This window comes from Ostrea edulis, chromosome 6 (genome assembly GCF_947568905.1).
Source record: "Ostrea edulis chromosome 6, xbOstEdul1.1, whole genome shotgun sequence".
NCBI lineage: Eukaryota > Metazoa > Mollusca > Bivalvia > Ostreida > Ostreidae > Ostrea > Ostrea edulis.
The window spans coordinates 9293992-9310673 of record NC_079169.1 but is presented as its reverse complement, the minus strand read 5'-3'; the positions used below and the strand labels follow the sequence as shown (position 1 = coordinate 9310673).

Sequence of the window (16682 nt, the reverse complement as noted above, 5' to 3'; positions counted from 1 at the left end):
CACCTACAGCTGGTGAGGGCGGGAACGTAAACCAATCAAAAGGAACAAAAACAATGGGTGGCTGAACGTGTCCATTTCTGCTATATACAACATTTCTGCTATAAACAACATTTCTGCTATACACAACATTTCTGCTATAAACAACATTTCTGCTATATACAACATTTATGCTATACACAACATTTCTGCTATAAACAACATTTCTGCTATAAACAACATTTCTGCTATACACAACATTTCTGCTATAAACAACATTTCTGCTATATACAACATTTATGCTATACACAACATTTCTGCTATAAACAACATTTCTGCTATATACAACATTTCTGCTATACACAACATTTATGCTATATACAACATTTATGCTATACACATTGTACTACATTTATGCGATATACAACATTTCTGCTATAAACAACATTTCTGCTACATACAACATTTCTGCTATACACAGCATTTATGCTATATACAACATTTCTGCTATACACATTGTACTACATTTATGCTATATACAACATTTATACTATACACAACATTTATGCTATAAACAACATTTCTGCTACATACAACATTTCTGCTATATACAACATTTATGTTTTATACAACATTTCTGCTATATACAACATTTCTGCTATATACAACATTTATGCTATATACAACATTTATGCTATATGCAGCATATCCTTTATTTGAAAAGAAGTACTACACGTTTTCTGGGTTTGTGACAAACTGGGCTATTCTGTTATATGTAACAATTTTTACATCAATGACATCTTTTTGGGGCAAAACTAAGCAATGACAATAACACAAACTAATTAATAGCTTTAGAGCAAGGTGGTTTACAACATCTGTAAATCACAGATTTATTTATTTATTTATTTAAATGGTAATAAGATGGTTTAGATCGTCAAAGGGAATATCATATTCTAAGATTTTGTAGCACCTTTCACACCTTTCAGCTATATCTAACATTGCTATATAGAAAATTAAGAAACATATCTGTAAAATTTAGTACAACTAATCATCAGCGGAAGTGGACAAGCGGAGTACTCTAAATAGAAGTGAATAATATTACATGGTATGCAATTATAATCAAATTAGTGATGAATTCCATTACATCTAAGTAAAGAATATTGTTCTGACCCTAATACTAAAAAATTGTGACATGATGTCCTCCACTGATATTTTGTCATTAAGAAAACTTGGCATGTTCATTTGGAAGTAATATTGTCTGTTCTCTTCATTTATTTCCAAATTGACCCTTTAAGGTAAATATGCTCCAGTTTTGATGTTAGATGTTTCTGATAAACCGAAACATTTGATAGACAGGGTATACTGTGATATTTGTAACGGTTGACAGTCACCATAATGGAAAAAAAATCAATGTAATGGTTTAGTCCGATAAGAATTCGTGGTACGAAGTATCATTAGGATTTTTTTTACTTAATACTATGACATAAAGTACCTAATCATTAATGTGCTTTATTTACACAGTATCAGGCGAAGAGTGGACTCACATTACAATGTTTTGCCCACACAAACACTCAAGGGCTAAAATCCCTGCCTGTCCATCTTAACGCATGGAATTGGTAGAACCAGCTGTTTTCTTAAAACTCTCTCTCTCTCTCTCTCTCTCTCTCTCTCTCTCTCTCTCATCTAGTGCGACTACAACCACACCCAACATTAACTTCTAAACATTCTTTGATTTCTCCGAAATTCAGTACACTTGTCTTCCATACTGAAAATATTGTGAAACAAAGATAAAAATGTTGATTTAAATAGGCCACAGTAAATAACTATTTTTGTATGCAACGTTACAAATTTAGTGACGTTTTACATTTCCTCGAAAAATGTTCTCTTTTCAGACAATGCTTTTGAATGGAAAATATGACATGCATGCGTGTACATTAAACTTTTCATATCTGACATGGTATATTAATTAACCTAATCTTAATTTAATAGTGATTTACGCATGCATTCAGAAGTTTCTTTAGTCAAATAAGAGGTTTTTGGCTATTTGAAAGAAATGGTGGGAATTTTGCTTTTATGTTGACATTATAAGGTTGTTTATTGAGCAAAGGATCCGTACACACAGTGGCAAAACGGTCAAAGATTGAGGCTGTGTATGTCTAAAGTAGATCCGTGATTCCTTGATAAAAGGATAAATTTGTCTTCTACTAATATAACCAAAACACTCGTGTTGTTTAGGTACATTATAGATTAATATTACGGTCAGAATTGTGAGGCCAACAATTGTTGCTGTAAGTGAACCCAGTAAATTAAAAAATCACTTGCTTTATCTCAGAATGAAATGGGCAGTCACACCATTCACTGACTGGCCAGTGTAGATATACACCCCTTCTTTACGTAGAGTTGGATATTTATTTGTAGCTACATGTACAAATAGGAATAAAGAAGCCGAGACGCGATGCTTTAGAATTCCATGTGCACGTTCTGCAATAATATTTACACGGAATTAGCATACATAGATGTCGCATCTAAAATTAGAATAAGTTGTAGTTAACATGATCATTTGTAATATATTTCGTTTCTCTGTAATTTGGAATACTCAGGTGAACAACCTGGAGATAACTTTAAGAAGGGGGAGAATTACACGCTTCCTAAAACTAATAACTGTCAACACACATGCTAGCGGCCATTACTACATTGTATACTGTGTCTGGTAAGTGCAATAGTAGTACTTTTTAAGGCAATAACCCGAAAGATATCAGTTGAAATCTAGTACTCGAGACAATTTTGCAACATCGAATTCATCAATTAAAAAGTTAAGTCCTGCATTGTATCTAATTTCACAATTTATTACTTTTCCTGTATGATTATGATAATTGTAACTCGGCTATATATATATATATATATATATATATATATATATATATATATATATATATATATATATAATAATAATAATAATAATAATAATAATAATAAATTTAAGTGTACATTCTTGTTTCATACATACATCTACTTGATAATCAGTTTGTTTTAAAATGGTGCTAATACCGGATGTTAATGTAATTCAGACTTACATTGATTGGATTTTGGTTAACAAGAAAGTATGTCAGATGATGATATTATGAGACCGAGTAGGAATTATATTACTAGACAATGCTGCAGATGTTTGGTTTAACAAGACTAGTGTTCATTTTAGAATTACTATGTTTCAGTTTATTTAAGCTGACAGTATATCTAAATTAGCTAATTATTTTGTTATTGTTTTGTTGCTGGTTTTTTTATGTTGTGTAGTGTTGATAAGTATTTGTACAATATGTTTTTATTGTTATATCTGTGTATAGTTTCATGAGGACATTGAAACTCAAAAAGAGGGGTAAAATGTGGAGTCTGATGCCTCCAATATGCGTGTATATATATGTCATTGTCATGTTAATATATATATATATATATATATATATATATATATATATATATATATATATATATATGCAGATTATTCTATACCTATTTCTGGATTTTATATATATATATATATATATATATATATATATATATATATATAGGGTCAATTTTTATTCTTACACCAAGGTCCAAGAAAAGTGCAATCTGCTCGCGTGAAAGTAATTAACCTTGTAAAAAGGATGTGTCTTAACAAGGAAAGTCAAAGCCCATCATTTGATATGTGAAAATAAAACACTCTGGGAAATGATTAATTACATTTCTCAATCCTGACATTTCAGCATATGTGAAATTTTGCAATAAGGTTTCTTGTAAAGTGTTTAGAATGGAGAGACATTCTCGATATTCAAACAAGCCACGTTAACACGATTTATTCTAGTGCAAAATCAAATTCACCTTACAGTCATAAATTCGAAAACGATGAAACCACAAGTTAATCAACTTAATATTTTTCTAATTTTCTTTCATGACAGCACGAAAATCTATGTAAATTCCCCAAATTTATTCACATTTTAAAGCAAATCAAACAGGTAAATTCAAGAGTCACAAGTCACAAATCAAAATAAAAAAAACCTTTCTCCTGCCCTGGGGGGACTCGTCCGTTCACGCTTGGTTTGCTAACTTGTAAGAACGTTCCTCGATCCCATAACAAATACAGCATTGTTTTATGCTCGGATTTTACCGTAAATGCCCTTTTCTGAACACCAGTTTATTCAAAATTTGCAAATGATGAATACGCTTTAAAGACTCATACAATTCATTAATTCGGATTTTATCTAGCCAATGATATTATACATGTATTAAAAAGATCAGCTACACCCATGGAAACTTGTAGATTTCGGTTTTTAAGAAATGTCTCCATTTATACATCATTAACCGTCAAATCCTATAAAAATTGTCTGACACATGAACATAGGAACATGTACACACGTCTACCAGTACATGTCAATTTACAATTTATACAACTCGTTTCAACTAAAAAATAAAGTGGTGGAAATTAGTTATATACAAGTGTACATTTCCAAAGTTCAACGAAAGATTCTTTTATCTAATTTAGAAAGAGGCCATGACATTACTGTTCATATACTAACACGGATAGATAATAATAGTAAATGCGTCGCATTATAGATGATCTTGCGTAACAAAAACATAAATACTGGTATGCCCCAGGGTTCCGTCCTTGGACCATTTTTATTTCTGTTGTCTATCAATAATATTTCAGATATATTTGAAGGTATTATTTAATTACAGGTATAAGGATTATATGCTACAATAGACTACATATACATGTACTACAATGTACATTGTATTTGTACGGCAATTCATTTAGATATATGCGTGGTAGTCCCATTGAACGTATTTTAACACAATATAATTACAAAGGAGCCGGGGAAAATTATGTAAATGTAGATTATCCCCTCAATATTGCATAGTATTGACCTAAGTATTTCACAGGATGCATGAAACATTATGACAAATCTAAATATGAATTCGAAAAATTCAAGAAAACATTTAATATTTTAGTAATGAAATTTGGTATGTAATATATCTTGACACATTACTCCCAATCTGGGAATCTATATCGAACATTTTATTAACTTTTTCGTGGCATTTTTTCAGCTATTCACAATTTATGAAAATCAACCCATGTGGTTACATGAGGAATTATGATTTTAAAGAAATCGATGAAATACGAATTGTAACTGGTATCACAGTCACTATATGAATGGTTTCCCAGTCATCCTTCTATACTAATGTCAAGGCTGTAAACAACACGTGTCGTTATCGTTTTCATGCATGCGTTGATAAAAGGGTGCAACTGCCTAATTTCCTTAATTTTTAAACATACTGTATTAAATATGATCGTGTAAATTGCATCCTTGATCCAGTTTATTCTGCTGTTCATCAGGGCTTTCAGTATACTTCTTCTCAAAATATTTTAAGATTATCATTTAAAGCTTATTTAATTCAGCATAAATATGTGAAAAAAATCTTTAAAAACATCATGATTTAGAATTTCATGATAGACACGTTTAGTTACATGAGCATTTTCCCGTCAAAAGTAACTGCAGCAGAAGATATACATATCAAAATTCGGTCAAGTATGCCACACAGTAGTTTGTGACTGCAGAATATTCTATTTGAAATGAGAAACATATTCAAATATCCTTAAAATAAAACAAGGATAAACCTACATAGCATACATCACCCTAAAAAAAGGAAAAGCAATATATATATATATATATAGCACTATATATAAAGCACTATATAACACTCAACATCCAACGTGTCGGATCCGTTAGTAGGCATGAGGTCAAATAAATAAGAATATATAAAAAGCATTAAAAATGACCAACGACACCGACAATAATGAATTGTCAAATTTTCGGGACGATTTGTCCCCTCTTCAGGACGATAGAATATTTCGAAAGAAACAGAGAAATGAAATTAGATAAAAATTGTCAACACTAAAACTAAATTACAAAAATTTAGTCTTGACGCTCGTTCTAATCCGAGTTTTGCATTGCACCATATTACACTCGATCATTTCAGTATGTAGACGTTTTGTTGGTTATCGACTCTTGTTTTAGTGTTAGTTTGCATTTTTATTTAGTTTTCATTTCGAAGTAAATATTCTGTCGTCCTGAAGAAGGGACGGGTTGTGCCGAAAATTTGACAATTCAATATTTATTGTTTGTATCTTCAATGGTCATTTGAAGTGTTATATATATGTGTGTGTGTGTGTGTGTGTGTGTGTGTGTGTGTGTGTGTGTGTGTGTAATCTTTTACAGCATTGGCTTTGCTAGAAAGTCACATGTCAATCCTTTTGAGTTAATATCAGTGAGGTCCATATGCCTTTCTACTTAAAGGTTTTCCTTTTAAAGTGAAGTATATTATATCAAACAATTTGATATCATAAATTTGATACTTTCTGTGATTATTGGAAAGGGGAATCTCTCTCTCTCTCTCTCTCTTTCTCTCTCTCATTCTGTGTGTGTGTGTGTGGTGATTTTATAAATATAGCTTTCTTAATAATGAATGAAAACAAAACTCACATTTCCCGAATTCCATTCAATAGAGAATTGAAATGTCTATATTTGACTTTAGCAGAAAAACGGCTATATAATGAAATAGGGTAATCGTTGTTTTGTAAAATTTTCGACATCACTATAAAAGAATGTATATATAATCAACAGAAGCAGGAGTAATTGCAGAAATTATTTCCCATATTTTCATTCTTTTTCTTTTCCCATAATACAGACAAGCTAGACATCTCTTCACATGATGGTGTTTCTGTCATGCTGAACGGTCAGCCCCTCCTCATCTTTCTGTAAATGTTGGTGTGTATGAAATTACATTTTCTTTGATTTTCTATCATAATTTGATTGATAAATTTGTCTATCACAAGCACATCCTCTGTGGGTGGATTTTAAACGTTTGACATATACAACATGAAAGGGGAGAATTAGACAGCAATTTTGTCTAGAAATCAAGATATTCCCAAAGCCCACGTGGGGAGTATATGTGAAGTCTAGTCTAGTCTTATGTACAGATATACTAATTAAATACTTTCAATTCAGAGAGTCTCGTTTCCAGTGCAGAAACTACAAGCTTAAGATCAAATTTTTGTACCATCAGGATTCATTTAAATAATGATAAAATTGATATCTGAAAAATAATAATACATAATAACACTTCTACATGCAATAGATATGATAATTATGTTAATAACAGCATTGGTTGTTGAAGAATGATGCACTGGGCGCTCTGGATAAGAAAAAGAAAACCGTTCACACTTCCCACACTCTCTGTAAGGGGAAAAAACATACCACATGTGTGAAAATAAAATTTTCCTTTAACACTATTTTATTGAAGATTTTCAAGTAAATGAACACATGTGTAAAGTTTTCTTGAATGGCCGGGGAAACTATTCTAGTTTTAGTGACTTTATGGAAGGTCGTGCACTTCAGAACATTCAATGTATAAGACGGACAGAGCGGACGTTATATAGACGTTTTTTATCTGCAATAGGAGTGGTTTATTAAAGGCAATACAGTAATACATATTTAATACAAATACCGCTCATCCATCAAGGAGATGTCAGCAGAAATTTGCCGGCTTGTCAGCGACCGTGTCACGCCTCAGCATAGGTATTCTTCCACGTCAAACAAGTTCTAGTATGTTACGCGTGCTTCAAAACGATATTTTCCGTATATTATCATTCATTTCAAGAAAAAAATTCAAAACGATTGATTTCAAATTATACAGTCTTCATTTCTTCCGCGCATGATCAAATGATGTGCTACGTTAGTGTATTCTTACGCGTCTAACCTTTGGGATGTCACCATCTTTAATTTGGAGGACGTTTTATTAAGAATGGTGATTTTAATTACACTGTGATTAATCTATGTAAAATCGGGAAATAATTTCAGAAGTAAAAGTTAATAAATGTTGCCGAAATGCCATTGTCTATTTTCTGTCTGGTTTCAGGAATTTACCTTCAAGGGGAGTTTTCGTCCAAGGTATGTCCATATGGTTGCTTGACAAATTGATTTTTTTGCAAAGTTTCTTGTTCTAACTCTGATTAAGTCTACTATAATTTGTTTTTAACTATGTCTCTTTGTAAATTATGTTTGTGTAAACCTATTGTTAACGTTGTTTTGCTAAGAATGTTTTTTAAAAAGTGAATTTCGCATCATAATCAAAATAACAAAGTTATGAATCTAATTACACAGCTGTCCTTTATAAAACTAAATAATAAGTCAGAAAAAGCGTGTCGCTATATCAATATTTTAACAAGACAGTTTGATCTTTCATTCAAAAAGATTAGTGATGAATTAGGTGAATGCAGGGGTGATACTAACAACATGTTCCCCTGCGGCGCGAAAATCAACCGGACTGGTAAAACATATTTACTTGTTAGTTATCGTAACCTCCAATAAAAGTTATTATAAATGGCTATAATAAATACATGTCCATCTTTTCTTCAGGTTATAATTCGTACGGGCGATGTTGTTGACACGATACCCTGAAAACATGATGCTACATATATTGATAATCATAAATTATAGTTACAATTCCGCGCTTCACATCCGCCCACTTATCTAGATATTTTACGGTTGAATGAAAATGGACAATTGATATTGTTTAAGGGATCAATTATGTAAATAGGTTGTAAAATGGGTGGTCAGATCTTAAAATCTGATTGGTTATACATTTAAGGTGGTGAATCAATTAAAAACTTCCCCCATAAAAACAGAGTTTTGAGTTAATAAAATCATTGACCTTCCGCAACCTTGGCGCAAATGACACCACCTTTCCCTAACCACTAAGGTAATTTGGTATCTCTTTTCAAGAAATATTTTTTTATTATAAAAATCTAGGAAATATATTTTAATATAGAATATCAATGTTATTAATGGGAAAAAAATTGCAAAATTCATTGTAAATTTCTTTAACAGAAAATGATGCTATGTAAACTACGTGGATAATATATTTCAACTCTTGATATTCTTAATTAGTGCAAATTGTAAGCAGTACTCAAAGTTAATGAATCATTTTTCAAAGTAATAACCTTTTCTTGAAAGTCAACTCTAATGCAAATTTCTTGTATATGGCTCATATTGTTGGTGGACCGAATCACGTGACTAGCTATTGTTTTAGAATTCACCTTGTTTGCACGCCGTGGTCCCCGACAAACATTAATCTGTTCTATTAGACGTTGAACCGGTTTCGTGTAAGCGACAAGATCCTAGTTACTTTTTCACTTGATAAGACGCTCTCCACGAGTGAGGCCGAAATTTCCCAAAACATTACTGTCAGGGAGTTAGCATTTTGGGAGATAGACTAACGTTGTCCAGTGTTTAAAGATCTTCTAATCAGAGTGACTGTCTGCTCTATTAATATTTTTCTATACCTCTTGCTTAATAACCTATATATAGTCAGCTTCTTCTGCGGTTCTGTCCTTCTGCAAACCATTTCTACGGTTCTTCGGAGGTTCTTCCGGTAGATCGGATACCCTCTACTCTGTGGCTCGTGGGCAGTAAGTTGATGGGGTCCCAGGTTGTGAGAAATTCCCGGGACTACGTCAACTACTTGCTTAAGTGCCGCTCATCTCGTCAAAATATGCATTGACCACTTTTTATTAACATATTCTACCTATCTGTACACTGGAGAACTATAAACTTGCTTATAATGTGGCGCTTGCTAGTGTGCAAAATATATGAGAAACTCTAAGTTTCCACATACTGTAACACTATGTCAATAAAACGCTATTCAAAAGAATTGTCCTAAGTGTCTTCAAATTTGATAACTGTATTAAAAAAATAGATTTATAGGCAACCAAATATTATTTTTAAAGATGTAACATATTGTATGAAATATTCATTGCATTTCTCTCTTCTTTTCAGGTGTCCATATTACGATTAGATGACTGTGGCCACTAGATTTATTACTTTGTAATTGTGTTCGCGGGTCGTGGGGAGCGCCACTGTGTCAATCCTCGTGGATTTCCCAAGATCCGTGATCACAGTTACTGCTTCCTCGTCACGCCAGTCCCAGAACGCATGCGCTTAGCGCATGGTAGTTTTTCTTAACCTCGTCCGCCTAGTCTAGGACTTTTTGCCACACTCCTGGTGTTTTGAATAATATTGATGCAAAACTTTTAATATCAATAAAGAACAAGATAATAAAAAAAAAGACAAACAGTCGATCGGTTTGCTAGTTCTTGTTTGATTGTTTTGTTTGCAAGAACTTGTTAACAAGTTTTTCGAGTTGAAAATACGCGAATGAATTATCTGGTTATTTCTCTCTCTCTCTCTCTCTCTCTCTCTCTCTCTCTTAAGTTGATCAGCGTTCTACGAAATTACTTAATTGTAGTTAAATCGTGATAAATAATTATAAGATGCGTATTTTAGTTCATTCCGCTTGCCAACAAAACCTTCCATGTCGAGAAATTCTTAATGCCCCTGTACATAATTAATACACTGCAAGCAATTGAAAATTCAAGAAAGCACAAGAAAGTATAGTTGTATAATTATATGTAGAATGTCAAGATTTGTGAAGTTCCCATCAATTATCCCTAGGCACTGGGGCACCCCAGAGGGGGCAAGTCGGTATGGTATAGATGACGTCCTTCTCTGTATAAAATTAATTCAAAAGATATAGACTAAACATTTTCTTTAAAATAATGTGAAATTATTTCATAACGGATGTTGTATGAATTTTGTGGATTAACGATGATTATAAAGATACAAAATGCACGTCCCTTTCTCAAGCCTCATAGTTGACATAGGTATCTTGTCAGCAAGTGGATTGTTTCAATGGCATTGTTGGTTCAGAATTGCAAGGTACGACCGTAAAATCCTATCGACCGGAACGAAATATGTGAAGGAATAAATTTTCTCTTTTATATGCTAATAACGACAAAGGGAGCGCATTTCATATACAATTATTATACAGGAAATGATCTTTTCAAGTTCACTCACAATTTAGATTACATTACATTTTTATTCTAACACGGCTAATTTGCATGTCTGCTGAAAAAAGGCGTGTTACGACTGGAGGTTGGGGAGTTTAGAAACTGTTTTTGGTGAAATAAATTCTAAACCAGAATTTGATAGATATATTTCTAACTTTGCGTTTTACTTTTACTTTGGGTAAAAGATATTCAAATTCAAGCGGGCATCCTATGAAGGAGCAAATGATAAAAGAATCCGAACAGACCTGCTAAAGTCTGCTAATTGCCTGTTAATTGCTAACAATCACAGACAGTAAATAAATCACTTCTAAAATAAAAATGGAACCAGAGAACACGGTGCAGGTATATGGTGGGACTTTCGATTGAGAATGAAATGAACTTAAAATATGTACATCAGCTTGCATTTAGAAACCAATACGCAGTACTGTACTGCACAATACGACTCATATACATTGAACTTTTCCAAGAGTATATAGACTGCTCATCCTGCCAAAGATCCTCATGACCAGACCTTGACCAATGAGAATATATATGCAATAGAAATATACAAATATTGCTTAATCAAATACGAAGAGAATATAATTTGTTGCCAATTCGTGATCTGCAACGATGTATGGCTTCTAATGAAATTATTGTGCAAGTGTTCATTACGCTAGCCTCCATCAGCACCCGGCTAGAGAGACACAGCAAATTGTCGTACACGTGTAGAAACAATTTTATAAAAGAACTAGTTTGATTGATCATTCAGAGAATAAATTCCACCTTTTGCTGGAATTAAAAGTGAAACTCCACCTTTTCCGAACCCGTTTACAAATCCCTATTATTTCGTTCCTGAACACAATAACGCCAGATGGTGCACATAAAATTGTCACTATATACATGTAATGTCAAGATAAGCAACTTAGTATCAAACTCTAGAATTATGTTGCAAATTGTTTAGAATAAATGTGGATTCGTGTTATGAAAAAATAACTGCAATGTATTCTATGTGAACTTTTATTCACCCACGAAATTAAAAACCGAGTCTTTAAGGAGTGTTGCTGTCCAGAGACCTGACTTCCGCTGACGGATTCATCTATTGTATTACGGTAAAATGCATCCATTTCTAGTTACAACTCGCGCAAATTCAAATCTATATATATACATACACACATATATATAATCAATATAAGTAAAACGAAATCGTGTTCATTTGATGCACATCAGATTATCTTATTTGTAGTCATTTGGTTATGATCATTGAGACGACGCTGCAAATTCTTAATTTAAGCATTTTAAAAAGGTTCAATTTTGAATTCGGCGGTCAGTGTAAAGAAACCATGTTTGCTCAAGCTACGTTCAACAGCCAACCAAGTTACTGAAAAGAATGGCAACCTTCTCAAATTCAACCCGTGGATTTGTAGACGCGATCAAAAAGTATGGGTATAATTTTTTTTATTTTTGACCATCTCTTGTCAACTACTGTCGCATTCAGAACAGTTTTGCGGGGGATGGGGTGTACATCTTTGATATACTTTTCCTGCCCAAAAAGGAGAACTACAGTTCCCATTATGGGACAATGTAACTTTTTTTTAAAGATAAAGTATTTCAGCTGGAGGAGGTGATGGTGTGTCAAGCTTTATATTCTCCATATATTGCAATGTACAGAAAGATATATATACAGAACTTTTTGATGAGAGGAAAGATCCGGTAGATCCTTGTTCTTACACACACAGAGATAGTTTGTTGTGAATGAAATAAGAAACATTTCCAGAAATGCGTAGGTGTTTTACAAGCTCCAGCCCACAACGGGAGAATACCTGGAAATGTGAATGGTGATCGTTAATGATTAATTTGTTAAAGAAGTCATTGGTCACATGTTTTAAAGATGCACACGGAAAATATAAATACAGACATCTCCACTGTAATTTATCGTGACAATGAACTAAAACGTCAAGTTTATAAATATTTTAATTTTAGCATAATATCATAAAGAATATCTCATCAGAATCTACGACAAACTACATACACAGATTAATATAATGTATATCGCTTTGTCATCAATCAGATCAGTAGATACATGTAACTAGTATAGGGTTAAAATACTACATCAATATTTAACAATAATGAAAGTGCGAGGTATCTATAGTTACATATATAGATATACTTAATCTAGGTCTATGCATGAAACAATTTTAATTTAAACCCTCCTCCGCCTCAAGAAGCATTGTTGATGAATACGCACACAGAACAAACGCTATGGTTTAACAGGTGGCTTGTGTTGGAAATGAAAATGGACATGTTTCAGACAACAACTTCCGGTAAAGTTATTCATCTAGACCTGCTCTGTTGTTATCTTTAAAACAAATAATATTTTATATAATTCATTGCAAACCTTCAGTCCCATCATCATTTCTCATGATAATGATTAGAGTCAAACACTCACCTACATTTGAAAGTTCGTTCAAATCACCAATTAAAAAGCCCAGGAAAATATAGGTCATATCACAGGCATCTGAGGTTGATTGATTGAATATTGTTTTACGTCCCTCTCGAGAATATTTCACTCATATGGAGACGTCACCACTGCCGTTGAAGGGCTGCAAAATTTAGGCCTTTGCTCGGCGCTTATGGTCATTGAGCAGGGAGGGATCTTTATCGTGCCACACCTGCTGCGACACGGGACCTCGGTTTTTGCGGTGTCATCCGAAGGACCGCCCCATTTAGTCGCCTCTTATGACAGGCAAGGGGTACTGAGGACCTATTCTAACCCGGATCCCCACGCGATTGGCATCTGAGGTTTATAAAACCCTTAACTTGTGTAACTTAAAATAGCTGCATAAAAAGCGCAAAAATGGCACGAGGAATTCAACAATAGACATACAATCCAAACATTTTAAAGATTTATTTAATATCATTAGTTTTGTTTTTCACATTAAAAACTAGGGGTGGATCACCGGGAGTGTGGATCCAAACATTAAGTACCGGTACCCGTGGTCATATGTGTACCTCTTTACAACATGCAGATATCCACAATCAATGAAACCCACCACCCTTCTAAACGACAATGTCCTGTCATTATACTATTCCTTGGTCATGGTGGCTCAGTGGTTTGAGCATTAAACTTATTGACATGGAGGTCGTGGGTTCGAGTCTCGCTCGTACCTTGGTCCAAGAAATAAAATAGGTATAGGGACTGTTCCTTTGCTAAACGCTGACTATCTAGAAATGACAGTGGCTGGTCCCATGTCGCGGCGGTATTTGGCACGACCTCACTTTTAAGGTCCTTATGTCATGCATAGGTATAAAGGATACATCACCTACAGCTGGTGTCGTCTCATGGCGAGTGAAATATACGTACAACACTGCACAAACGAACAACCAATCGATAATTTCATTCATAGATGTTTTGCACACTTCAACGTCATGCTAGGTCAAAAGGTCATAGGGGGAAAAAATCTTACATCCGGGTCCTTTGTCAATGTGAAACAGCGAACGACGACGGTTGCTCACCAACATTTTCCTGGTGAGACATACTTTGTTTAAACATGTAAGATGATAAAAATATAACATTCGTAAAAAATACACTTTAAAGTTACCACTAAGAGTTGCAGATTAGAATGTTTCATTCACATTTGTTTAATTTGAGCTGGTGAAGTATAGGTTGTTTATGTCTGCTCGCTACTTTCACTTGCAATGTTTTCTATCGAATTACAGTCATTAGCTCTCTAAAATTAACCCAGTGAAGTAGTACAATGCATAGAGAAGTGATAACAGTTCAATAATTTTATTGACAATGTGTCTTTTTTCTTTTAAAATGACAAAGCGGTTTGATTTATCGGCATACCCCCCCTTCTTCTCTCTCTCTTCTGTGGTATGCAGTACTGAGTAGTAATTAAGTTTGAACCTATGAATTAAGTCACCCCTCACACAATTACGGATTTTGAAGTTTGGATTGAATTAAGTTTTACGAATTGTTTGGTTGTTTTTTAAAGTGTCTATCAGCATCGTTGTCGTGCCAATCATTTTCAATATTCGCACGACGGTCGCGCTTATATTAGAGCTCCTATCCGCACGATATTCTTTTCCCAATTATAAATTTCTTCTACTTGCCCATGAGACAGAGTGAGAGATATATTTCATTTGTATGATTTTAAATCTTATAAGCTTCTGACAATTTAAAAAAAAACAAACCGAGATGTCTACACAATTATTTAATTTATCTCTAACTTTGACAAATGACCAGTTCAAAGTTCACTTTTAGGTATAACATATGTAGGCCTATATATATTATAGCTAGAAACTTTATTGCAAATAATAAGGATACTAATTATAAACCAGGCAATTTAGGTTCACCACCCAATACCCAACTGTTAGTCTATCCATTTTCAGCAGTCTGATTTAAACAACCGACTTCTCTTTGCGAGTGTAAGGAAAAAGGGGTGTGTAAGACAAGTGTAAGGAAAAGGAGGGCTGGGGGGATTTGACGATTCTAAGAAAGGAGGGTTTGTATTATAAAGAGATGGAGGTATATTTGACGAGTGTAAGGAGAGAAGGGGGTTGGAAAAGCCCTGAATTATTCCTGACTTTCACTAACTACATGTATATAGACTACAAGTGATTTTCAAAATTTGTCGTCGTGCGTATAATCTCGCCCCCCCCCTTTTTTTTTGTAAAATTTCCTTTTTAAAAATATTATCTGTATAGATCGTAGTAGTTGTCAATATTTATATTTTGTACCCCCCCCCCCCCCCTCCCCTTGATAAGGGACGCTATGATGTGCCTGGATAATACTGCCGTGATTTGTTGTAATGCATTATAATCTATTTTCTTTGCAAAATTACCATTAATAATGAATACCCCCCTGTCCCTAAAAACATCACAATACAATGGGTCCAGTAGTCGGTAGAGGGGTAGACTCTATTATCGAAATTTTACATTTTTGTGCAATTCAGAATTAAGATTTTTAGTGTAAAAATGATTGTTTTTTATGAAATGGAATCTTCAAACATGGGTATGAAAAGCAACTTTAGTGCCAATAAATAGTTTCTCATATAAATTCTAGAAAGGAACTTTCCATAAAAGATATGCTAAAGTAAACCTTTGGTCCTCTTTATCTATTATGTAAACAAATTCTATCATAATATTATAAGAGATGAATCATTAAAAACTTTTGGGGGAAAAGCATACATCGTTGATTTGTCAAAAGGCTGCGTCCATGATTACGTCGTTTTTCCCCCTATGACCTTTGACGCGCATATATAATTAGGTAATTAAATATGGCGGCACCGAGTGTGCAAAACATCTATGGATTCAGAATATCACGTAAAACGTTTCCATTCATATTTCCGTACAACTCGGATGAAAACTTCTATCAAGAGAAGATAACGTTCACACAATAGGAACAGAGTGTGACTGAACTTTCACCGGTTTATGAAAAGACATCCACACAGCCCGGTTTCAAAATTTCTAACTGAAGTTTCTGTGAGGGTATTTACTTCCGTAACTTCTGCATTGTCAGACCCCAAAGAAAAACCGCATAACTTCTTGTATGAACTCAAAATTAAACACACGTTTCCTAAGATTTTTGAAAGTTTGATTTCGTTAGTTGCTAATTGCTATTGATAAATTGATACCATGAAATTATAATACACGAGTCTATGGTGAGACATGAACATAAACCCTCAGTTATGAGAATATGAAGACCAAAAGTTACACGATCATAGAATTTTAGGACAAGAATAACCAAACACAGCTGGATTTTTAAAGTAGGTACAGTTTCTAAAGT

General features: G+C 33.6%; 1 long non-coding RNA gene across 1 annotated transcript; it reads left to right on the top strand.

Moving 5' to 3' along the window:
• Window positions 1–7731: 7731 nt before the first annotated feature.
• LOC130047120 (uncharacterized) lies at window positions 7732–10158 on the top strand. Its single transcript, XR_008796167.1, has 2 exons — window positions 7732–7958; window positions 9846–10158. It is a non-coding gene; the product is annotated as an uncharacterized LOC130047120 (long non-coding RNA).
• The last annotated feature ends 6524 nt before the right edge of the window (window positions 10159–16682 follow it).